Here is a 12,109-nt window from a genome sequence, read left to right as displayed (position 1 = left end):
GCATTGGTTTTCAACTTTTAGTTCTTTTGTTTCATGGGAATGTGGATCTGGAAGCAACTTTTAGTCCTTTTGTTGGCTAAAAATTATTTTAATATGGAATGATTGGTTTGCCATTGTTACTAGTGGATATTGATTGCATAATTTTGGTGGTTAAGAGTGTAAGTGCCATGCTCAATCATGACATAAAGCTGAGAAAGTTATCTGCTACAAAGGTGTAGGATGGTAAGACTTAAGCACTTCTTGGCAATATGTGTATTTCTATTCACTTGGTATTGATGCTTAGAGTTCCAGAGCCACAAAAATTGCAGTGGTATAATTATAATGAGATAGTTTTCTAAAAAAATGAGATAGTTTTTCAAAAAATATTTGTGCATACCAAACACTAGAAAACATTCTCAAACTCATTTTTAAGATCGTTACCAAACACTGGAAAATGAGATAGTTTTCCAAAGAATATTTTATGGAAAATTACCAGTTTTCCAGAAAACATTAATGCTGAAACAAACAGAGCGGAAGATATATTAGAGTATTAAAATGAGAAACAAGGAACTCAAGAATGGATAAACAATCTGAAAAGCCGCAGCACCTTGTGGCTTCTGACAGAATACTATTTGCCAAGGATATGTAAGGAAAATACATGCCACGAAAGAAATGAAATGCTAAAATAATATACTTGAACAGTTGTTTCCTATACCTTATCTAAGAACACCTTTATCAACTCTAGATTTACCACCAAAGAAAAAAGTCTCTAAAGGAAAAGAGTCAACAAAAGAGGCTCTCACGCCCAAGCCAACCTCAGAGGCATATAAAACTTTAGACATGCTTTTACTGGAAAAGAAAAGTACCTATAAAGTGATAAAATGCCATATACAAACAATGCCATCTTCAGACTCAGGCGAGAGGTGAGAACGAAAGAGAGAGTTACGGTCACAAAAGAATGAATTTAGAGTGGGCAGAATCTGAAAACCTAAACCAAAACAGCACCGTTTTGTCTTTGTTTTTGTTTTTTTTTTTAATAACACCCAGATCATACAACAACGTTTTATTAAAAAATTTTTAAAATGAGAACTGTGTTCCAACGACGCCGTATCTACCATCTAAACTAAACATACTAAAACTTGGGAGAAGAATAGAGAACTCAGATCAGAAGAACTAGAGAAGCCGAGAAGTGGAGAGCGATTATCGATTCGGTTCGGCATGTATCGATTTTGGATTTCCAGCTCCGGTGACCGCACCGCACCGGCATCGGGACTCCCTTCGCGCTCCGATCACTGGCATCGGCTTCATCGATCGGTTGCTATGGCGGTGCGGGACGATCGGCACCGGTCGGTTGGATCGGTGCTGGTAACCGACCGGTGCTGGTGACTTTCTGCTCACTTTTTGGTTGAAGATGCTTATATAGTGATGGGAATTTCATTCTGAAAATGTGCCAGCCCAAATAGGATCTGAATCTTGAATTAGGCCTTAGAAGCATGAAAAGTTCCGGGCCCATTAGAATATCAAATTTTTTGGGCTTACTAAACAATTTGCAGGCCCAGCCCAATTCTTGCTACCCCTATTCCCAAGTCATTCGGGTTTTCTTGTTCCTAATCTCTTTCTTTCGGCCATTCCTGGTTGATTTAGGGTTTAGAAAAACTTTGAATTTATTACACCATTCTCTCACACACACACTCTCTCTCTCTGGAAGAAAATTATTTCACAAAAATCATATAAATGCAACAATTTGAAATCTCTAACTAGAAAAAGATGGCATCTTGGGGAAGAGTTCGGCAATCTAAGCTGAAGCACTTGGCTTTTCAATGGAAGAGATACTATTCTCAAAACCCTTTTGCCGCACAAGCGAGAAAAACATGTCTTTCACAAAACCCATCTCGGGTTTTTCAAAACAGCGACATAGCCTCTGGTTTTTGCAGGAGCATGAAGCTTTTTGGTGCTCCAGCTCAAGTTATTTTCTTGGCCATAGTTTACTGTTTCTTTGGGTTTTAACTATTATTTATTTATTTGGTTTTGTGCTGTGGCAGGGTTCGAGTTCGAGTTTACCATTGATTTCGGCAAATGGGTATGTGGGAAATCGTCATTTTAGCGTCTTCAATGAGTTTTCAGAAAAAATGAAAGTCGAAGCTAACAGGTACGGTAGTTTGTTTGTTCTGTTCTATTAAGCTTGTTCTTTTTACATATAGATGAAGCAGTGGATTTATTGTTAAAATTTATACGTTGTTTGGTAGCTGATCATTGTTTTAAGGGGGTTATATGCATGTGCGAATATAAAGGCGGGGGCTTTGTAACCGGGTAACTTTTTGGTTGCTTCTTCTTGTTCAACTTCTATGCTTGTTTGACTGTCTCACAGTTTTCTTTGTGTTTGTTTGTGTGTGTGTGTTGTGTAGTTGCTGCTAGAGAAATTATATTGGAAGCCGAAAAAATGAATTGTAACTTTAATTTCTAGATTTATAGTTTCATGTAAATATTTTTTTTATTTTAAACCACAATATAACTTTGATTTTGAGGTGACAACAAAATCTTTTGTGTTGCTTTGATGGGTCTTTAGCAAGGTATTTTAGCGTTGGACTAGGCAGAGGGATTTCTTAAATTTGATAATGTGTTATATGCTTTGATGTTACTTCTACAGCAGTTTTGCATTTGTGTGAAAATTTTAAATTTGGATAAGGATTTGTAGTGTCTGGTTGACAATGGCTTATGTCCCCATTCCCATTTTGAAGCTGAAAAAAGTCCCCGGTTTGACTTTGTTCATGATCTTAAATTACGGGACACTGTCATTTTGTTGGTCACAGAAACCCAGAACTTCAGAAGTCACTCAAGGAGCTGAAAGAGAAAGCAGAGGAGCTGAAAGTGGCAAAAGAAGAACTGAAAAATAGGTAATATTGTAATGTAGCCACCTAATAAATTTTGTAATTTTGCCTTATTAATTAATAGGCTGAGACATACCGTTGTATGTCAAGGCTTAGTGGACACTTCAATGGAGGGATTGAGATGGTGAAATGGCGAAATGCAGAACAAAGCAGACAACTGAGCAACTGTACAAGCATGTGGATAGTGCGTGGACAGAGGCTGAAGCTACGGCTAAAAAGGTTTGATTTAAATATTCCTTCATGTGCTGCCAGTGCCAAGACAAGTGATAAAGAACACCATCTTATGTTTCTAAATAAATTTTATAAGTTGTTCTTTATATATTCCTATTGGTTTCTTCTGATATACTGCCATATGTATGGTTCTGGTCTCTAGTGACTTTGTTAGAGTGCTTTTGTATGAGTTTGTATTTTCATCATTGGCGGACTTGTATTTTTAAAAAAATTCTGCCGTTGGTGGTGTCTTCAAACATGTTTAAGGATTGTATGTTTAGCTTGTAGGGCAGGTCCTATGGGCTGTCTTGGAATATATGAAGTGTCTTTGGTACTCATCTTGCCGGATCAATTATTAGACTCAGATATTCCTCAATGTCCTGGCTCTTTTTTTTTTTTTTAATCTTTCAAAGTTACCCAAGGTGATGGGTCCTGATACCACTACCTCATTCTTCACCTTAACCTTACAAGAAGAGGAGGTGCCATTTGAGGTAGAGCTTGTGGACCAATGTCCTAGCTATTTGTGGAATATGAGAATCATAAGAATAGTCGCATGCTTCCACTATTATGCTTCCAAAAGAAATCGAAGAATTTCTTAGGGAATCCTACTTGTTACTATCATATTAGCTAAGGGTCGTTGTTAAGTATCTAAAGTGACTATCATCTATATCAATGAAGTATGCCAATGAGCTCTTGCTCAAACAACACCTCCTCTCCCCCATTGAAAGGAGTGGAGGGTAAGTTATTTCAAACCCATTGGGTGTGTGTGTAAACTTACTAATACAAAAAAGCTATATTAGTGAAGTACGTTTCATGAAATTTATGTTGTTTTTAGGTTTCTACCAACATGAAAGAGAAGATCTCAGCTGCAAAAGAAGAGGTCTGCTTTCTATTCATGATTTTAACACATCATTGATGTACTGCTACATATTTTGCATTGATGAGTGATGACTATTTATTAGTTATTTATTATGTGTTATGTGATTAGGTCAAAGAAAGTTTTGGGATTGGGAAGGAAGAGTCTTCATAATTTAATGGTACTTCAGCTAAACATGGTACTGACAGTAAAGATGGAAGTAAAGCATCATCTGGAGAAGAGAATTTCCAGCAGTCTGCGTCTAGTGAAAATGCAGAAACATTGTTTAGCAAACTTAAGTCCAGTCTTCCTTCCCAGAAGGTTTCTTTGGCCTTCCAGAAATTAAAGGGAGCAAAGGTTGCTGATTTAGCAAAGAAAGGATATGGTATTGTAAAAGATGAATTAAGTGGTACCACAAGTAAGAAAAAGCACCTGCAATATACTCCTTCCACATCAACAGGTGAAAGAAGTACAAAAACTGACATTGTCATTGTACAGTCAAAGCAGTCCCCATGGAGTAAAAAGTGGGAGGCATTCAAAGAGAAGGTAAGCTGATCCTTGTTGCCAATTTTGAAAATTATAAAAAGTTTCATCTGTTGTTATATATTCTCTTGTCTATTACCTGAAAATGGACATTTTCTAACCTCCACCCTACGGTGCGTTTTTCCCAGATTCGAAGTCATCCTACATTCAAACTTGTCAGTGGGTATAGTGAGCCTGTTGTCACAAAGAGTCAGGAGGTATTTTTCAATCTTGTATTGTTTCTTTGTGTTGACCAGCTTGTTTAGTTGAAATGCTTATCCATCTGTTTTGTTTTTTGTTTATATGTGACACTTTTCTTGCAATGGTTCTTGGCAATAAATGGTAGTGTCATATGCACATGTTTAACGTTTCAAATGGGAAACTCACTTGGATGGACAAAAAATAATTGCCACTTAATAGCAAGACATGTTGGATATCTTTCAAATAAGAATGGGCTTGAAACATGGCACACGGCTCTCTTTCTGTAGCACTGATGATTTCATTTAATTAACCTTTTATTTTTTCTTCAAAGCGTCATAGGTCTCCAATTATAAGGCTTTCTTATATTTGATGGACATGAGAAGAGATGAAAAAAAATAAATAAATAATGCCTCACTTGAATTTATGGAAATCTTGGACAGTAGTAAAATTGTACTTGGTAATATGTCTTGAAATTGTGTTCCCTAGTATTTGAATTTTCATAGACATTTTAAACAAGCCAAATGTGAAATGCAATCTTGAATTCTTGTTTTCTCAGTGCTGAATGCAAATACTTCAGGTACAATTTTGTTGACTAGTATCAAACAGGAACTGAAAATGATTGCTTAGCTTCTTATTCCATTTTTTTCCCCTCGTATCTAAATTTATTTACACTATTTTAACCAGAAAGGAAGGAATGTACTGAAATAAAACTTTCTTGAATTCATGACATTTCCTATTGTAAATTCTAATTGGCATGGTGTAATTTGATATCAACTAAAGTGATGGTATAAAGTTGTAGTTTTCTTTTTAATGGACTTTGTTGACTTTATAAAGTACTCACCCTCTTGAATGTGGTGCAATTAATTTGTCTGGGTTGGAATTGGCAGATTGCAGAAGACGTGCGGGAAATATGGGAGACAAGTGATAACCCCATTGTTCACAAAATTCAGGAGTATGCTCTTAAGCCATGATATTTTTCTCTTTGTTCTACCAATAATATATAAATTATAATTACTTAAATAGTTATTTCATATCATATTTGACCGTCTTGTCTTTGACAGTCTCAATGAAAGTATCTTTCAAGAAACAGATGCTGCAGTATCAATCAAGGAAATACGTCAGCGAGATCCGTATGTTCATATTACCGTTGGTGTTTGTCTAAGAGTTTTTCATTCCATATTTTAACAAATTTTTACTGTTTTCTATTGATCATATTTGTGTGGATTAGATCTTTCTCTTTACCGGAGTTTGTGACAGAAGTTCAGGAAGCAGTCAAGCCTGTCCTCCGTGCTTACATGAAGGTGGGGTTTTGAGCTTCTGCAAGAATTCTAGAATGGTGTTACCCTTCTATTCGGTCTTTTTTTCTTTTCTTTTCTTTTCTTTTTTTTTTTCAAATTTTCATTATGAATGTGTATAATGTGACTACCATTGGAGTTTTTCATCTCTATTGAATGGAAATTGGTTTTTGTTTACAGGGAGATGCCGAAACACTTAAGAAGTATTGTTTCCCTGAAGTGATTGAACGGTGTAAAGCTGAGCATGGGGCTTATCAAAGCAATGGCATCTTTTTTGATAACAAGGTAGGAAATTTTAGTTCACCGATTCTTTGTTTCTTAGTCATATCTATCAAACAAAAGTCTATATTTACCAGCCATGGTTGCATTGTATCTTTACAACACATTAATCTCCTGACACAATGCCATCCCTTTTTCATTTTCAAGGGTGTATTTAAGAATATGTTGAGCATGTGATGAATACTTTATGTTGGAAGGAATGGAATATGAGACTTTGATAAATTATATTACAGTTTGGAAGAGTAACATCAAGCATGTGAATCTTTTATTAGAAGCAGGTATTTACATGTGGCTAACCTTGACTAATATGTTGAGGATTTATAGCTGAGCCCAAAAGTTCGGGGACTAAGGCTTGGTGGTTGTTGTTGTACTGTTCTGTTTAAATGGAGACTATGACTTTGTGTCTTTCTTTGCTTTCCCTTTCTGGTTGATTTTGTCCATTTCTAGAAATTGGCTGACCTCAATCCTAGCCATCATTTTAGGGTTCAGTTTTGTTTTTGAGACATCATTAAGGACCCAATAAACAACTTATTGTCATTTTCTGTTAACATAATCTCCAATCCAATTTACTTATCAAAAAAAAAGAAAAAAAGAGAAGATTCTCCAATCCTATTTTGTCTAGTGGAATATATTGGTTTGGCAATTAGATAACATATTGTATTGGGTGCATAAAAGGTCATTATGGTTTCTACTTTCTAACTCTTTCTTTTCTGAGTTATAAGTGAAAAAATCAGGAAATATATTTAGTGGTATTGTTATTAATTTATGGCTTTTCTTGGCGAATTCTTCATATATCAGATGTTGAAGTTAGAGAGACCAAAATGATGGGAAATTCTCCTATTATTATCTTAGCAGTATGCATTTTGCTTTTCTTTGAACTTGATAGAAAGCATTTTTAACACATTTCTTGTGGAAACAAAAGCTGATGCTCATTATCTTCTTCTGTGGAAATGTCACAGTTCCAAACACAGCAGGTCTATTGTGTACGTGATAGACATGGTTCAATAACCGAAGGTAGCCAGGTAAAAGATTACATTTTTTTTCCTAGCATTATGTTGGTCACATTATTATATTTAAATTTGTAAGTGTATCCACAGTTTCCTTAGGACTACTATTATTACCTAAAAATGGTATTATATAGATATAGAATTTGTGTAACGTCACCCAAAACATCTCTTATAAGCAGCGTATTTGATACTTCCCCTTGAATTTCTTTTGAGAAATAGTTTTATATTTTAGGAATTAAATTTTCCCTCTTGCTATTTTTCTTATTTAAAAAAAAAAAGGAATTAAAATATCCCCTGAAATCTTGTGTCTGTTATGTATGGTCGTAAATGTCTGCATTTTCACAACATTTGATATCTGTTCTCAATTTGAAGACACTTTTGAAGTTGTAACTGTTTTTGTTGCATCCTGGCTTTGCCAAAGGTTAAAATTTTGGACCTCACTGTTCATAAGCTGGATGACAGACAATTGAACATAAATTAAGTGGACCTGCATTTAAGAAATCGTGGATTCCGCCATTCTGCTATCTCTGTTGAGTTATGGTATTTCTATGGGCTTGGTTATTGCTTTTAAGTTCCACTACATGTCCAAAAGCCTAATTCATATGGATTTTGCCCTTGAGTGTTGATTTGCTCATGACCTAAAGAAAAGGTGTCGATCAGCTGTACTCATGTCATCATGAGCATGGAACGGTGAAATGAGGGCTCCTAAGTTATTTGAAAAACCTAATGCATGCGGTGCATCAGACTGACAGTGTGAAGACTAATGATACAGAGCAACGCGACCTATCAATTTACTTTTTTTCATTTATTTATAGAAAAACACGTCAATTTACTGTTGTACCATGTGTAGAAATTAGCTTGGCCATGCCAATTGATCATATGGATGTGCCTCTAACCATGCGGCCATATAAGGAGTTATAAAATCCTTTTCCTATATTGCACTAACCTGCTTATTAAATTTTGAATTTTCAACAATATTAATTTCCTGTGATATTTTGTGGCATTTCTAGGATACAATCCATACTGTATACTATGCTTGGGCAATGCAACTAGTGGATGCAGAAGAACTTGGAGATGGTGCTCTCTACCCAATATGGAGGCTAAGAGAAATGCAACAATTTGGAGTCCAAGCCCTCATCTAGTTTCTCAAATTCTCATCATATTGATAAATGTTGTACTACTGAAATTTCTCCTTTTTTTTTCCTTCCTTTGGGTCTAAATTGCCCTGGATTTTGATTCATAGCCAAGGGAAAAAAAATGTAGCTGATGTCTCCTATTTATTTATGACCAAATAAAGAAAAGGGGTACAATGCATTATTCATTTATTGGTCAGTCTCATTTATTTATGTAACAGATGAATATGTAACTACCAATTACCAAATAGTGGGTTGATCTCTTCAAAATTGAGGAATGTACCCTTTTTTATTGAGAGACTGATTTCAATTACGTACACTATAATAAGTTGTGTATTTACCCATTTAGAAGGAAGTCATAATGCCATATACTTCATGCCTCACAGCCTAGTAGTAAATTGTGCCCTCTTTTCTTTAACCAAGTAATTAAGGATTGGTAGAGAAGTAAAGTATAGGTAGGTGTAAGCTCTAAAATCATCTCAAAACAGTAAGTTTAGGGACACAATTCTTGTCATAGTTTGCAGAAGCGGTTGACTTTAGATTATGGGAATCACTTTTATATAGACTTATCACTCGTAATTGATCACTTCAGCAAACAGAAATTCTAAAGACTTATTATTGATCTCAAAACGAATACTCTTAATTCATGTTCAAGTTTTAGTTCAAAATTTGCAAGTGATCGGAGTGAAGTCACTGTCTTCTTTTTACTCATGAAAGCTAGTAAAATAACATATATTTTAATAATGGTTTTGTGAGAGAAGTCACTCTTTGTTTTCTTTTCACTTATGAAAGCTGGTAAAATAACAAAATGGGAAAATAACATATATTTTAATATGTCTGGTTGAAGATTTAAAAGAAATTTTTGTCAATACCATCCATTTATTACATGTTTTCCCATTATATTTTCATGATTGTAAACTATCAAGTTAAATATTAAAATTATATACAAAACTATTATTTATAAAATCTTTACATTTTAAGTTTTTTTTTTTCCTTCTCAAAAAAAAAAAAGTTTTTTTTTTTTAAATGATATACAAGTTTATGGATGAGATAATAAGTTACATCTAATTAATGCAAATTTTGACATGTATGTTAAGGAAAAAAAAAGTATAATTCAATGGTACAATTCAAAATAATAAAAAGATCATACCTAATGCATTAAAATCTCATTTTTGCGGAATTTGAAAGAGGTGATTAGTAATAAAATAATGTGAAAAAAAACAATTTATTAAGTGATATAAAATTGGAAAAAAAAAATGACACCATATATAGTGTAGGGACACAATTTTCAGACCAAGCCCAAAATGTAAGGGATCTTGGCCCAGTGAACTCAGTACAATAAATTTGTAGAGAGTGGGTCAAAGAGCTAGGTTTTAGTACTTGGATAACAGTTAATATGGTTTTGAATGATGAGCCAACAAGAATTGAACCCGGTTTGTGTGAGAAAGTTAGTTCTCGTCACAGTCCGAGGAACTCTGTTCTAGCATATATTGGATGACAATGGTTACAGGAGTTGTTGCGATTGCTATAGTGCTTTCTCTTCTCCTTCTTTCATCCCCTCTTCTCTGGGATCTCTACTTTTATTTATATTACATCTCTCCTTTCATCCTTACCCTACATGTGGACCACATGTGGACAGTTGATGGTTGTCCCATCAGCCCCATCAGCTAGGGATGGCAATGGGGCGGGGCGGGGCCGAAGGATGGGATCTTCGCCCCCGCCCCGTATAGATTTTTCTTGCCCCATCCCCGCCCCGCCCCGCATGACGGGGAAAATTTCTTGCCCCATCCCCGCCCTTTAAGGCCCCGCGAAGACCCACGAAGCCCCGCCCTATACCATAAAACTTTATTTCTTGTTAATTTTCCCTATAGCTATTACCATTTTTTCAAATAAAATGACATGTTTCAATATTAAAAATATACTTGAAATTATAAATAAATTTATCCTATCAAATCAAACTAATTTTTAGCAAAAACTAAATAATATTATCTAAATGTTTAACAAGACAATGTCACAACAAAAATCTCATAGTATGACACAAAAATCTCATATTATGTTAATGATGAACAGTAAGTTGAGAAAGACATTTGAATCATGAATGAAAAGACAAAAAAAAGAGTTAAAATCGGTACCTTATTTCCAACTTTGCTTGAGAAAAAAGAGAGGTAGAACCACGTTAGGTAGAATAAAATAAGTTGATGATATTTTTGTTTAAATAGTAGGATTTTAGAGTATGAAAAAATTATAACTTAATCCTTATTAACGGGAGGTGGGGCGGGGATGGGGCGGGGTGGGTTTAAAAAGTGTAAACCCATCCCCGCCCCGCCCCGTGATGCGGGTCTAAAATCTCGCCCCATCCCCACCCCATCATATTTGCGGGGTAGGGAAAACCCGCACGGGGCGAAGCGGGGAGGGGCGGGTCAAGCGGGGCGGGGAAAAATTGCCATCCCTACCATCAGCCCCCTCTAAAAGTCTTCTGGGGTGGCTGTAAGGCTGTCATAATACTGTTCAGAGGTCACTTCCTCATTAATGCGGTGGTAGCAATTTTCCCTTAGATATTTTTGAGTCCTTATCCCTCTTGTACGTTCATGATGCTCGTTGCTATCATTAGAACTTCCTAGAAGGTCATCCTTGATCATTAGGATCTATACCAGATTTGCGTTTGGCTTCATCCGAGGAGATAGTACTCCTCAAACTCGGACCATCCATGCTTCTCGGCCAAAACCACATGCTCTCGGCTAAATCCCAAAATCTATGACCCCACAATAGCCCCTCAAAACTCCGGTTTTCTCCTCGTATCCGAGGAGAAAAGTGGGGTTTTCAATTCTTAAGAGTTGATTCTGCTTTGATCCTTTGATTTACATTTGTGGGAGTGTCGTTTCAAGCGCTCCATATTTATACTGTGAATTGCTCCTTTCAGAGCTACCAATCTGAGGATTTGGTTATAATCTTGGGCCTGTCTTGACACTTAGTTAGAAACAAATAGATGTTGTGTAATGATAATTCCCCAAAGTATGTGGTCCGAGGACCGAGGCATGATCAAGTTTATAGTTTAAACACTTTGAAGAGAGATGTCATGAAGTGTTAACTTTCTCATATCATTTGATCCGAGGACCGAGGCATGATTGAGTTATAGTTTAAACACTTTGAAGAGAGATATCATGAAGTGTTAACTTTCTCACATCATCTGGTCCGAGGACCGAGGCATGATTGAGTTATAGTTTAAACACTTTGAAAAGAGATGTCATTATGTGTTAATTTTCCCAAAGCAGGAGGTTAGAGGACCTGGCATAGCTAAGGTTCTGTTTAACCACTTCAATAGATGTCAGTGTGTGTTAATTTCCCCCAAGCAAGAGGTCCGAGAACCCAGCATAGCTAAGGTTCTGTTTAACCACTTCAAAAGATGCCAGTATGTGTTAATTTCCCCAAAGCAGGAGGTCTGAGGACCCGACATAGCTAATGTTCTGTTTAACCACTAGTGTGTTAATTTCTCCAAAGCAGGAGGTCTGAGGACCTGGCATAGCTAAGGTTTTGTTTAACCACTTCAATAGATGCCAGTGTGTGTTAATTTCCCCAAAGCAGGAGGTCCGAGGACCCGACATAGCTAAGGTTCTATTTAACCACTTCAATAGATGCCAGTGTGTGTTAATTTCCTCAAAGCAGGAGGTCCGAGGACCCGGCATAGCTAAGGTTCTATTTAACCACTTCAAAAGATTAGAAGATATCAATATATACCTTC

At 36.0% G+C, this 12,109-nt stretch overlaps 1 pseudogene; it reads left to right on the top strand.

Annotated features, from left to right (window-relative positions):
* The first annotated feature begins 879 nt into the window (after positions 1-879).
* On the top strand, positions 880-8,678 carry LOC142613665 (mitochondrial import inner membrane translocase subunit TIM44-2-like; annotated as a pseudogene).
* Positions 8,679-12,109: the final 3,431 nt, after the last annotated feature.

This window comes from Castanea sativa, chromosome 10, assembly GCF_040712315.1.
Source record: "Castanea sativa cultivar Marrone di Chiusa Pesio chromosome 10, ASM4071231v1".
Classification (NCBI taxonomy): Eukaryota; Viridiplantae; Streptophyta; class Magnoliopsida; order Fagales; family Fagaceae; genus Castanea; species Castanea sativa.
This window is presented reverse-complemented; position numbering and strand designations above follow the sequence as displayed.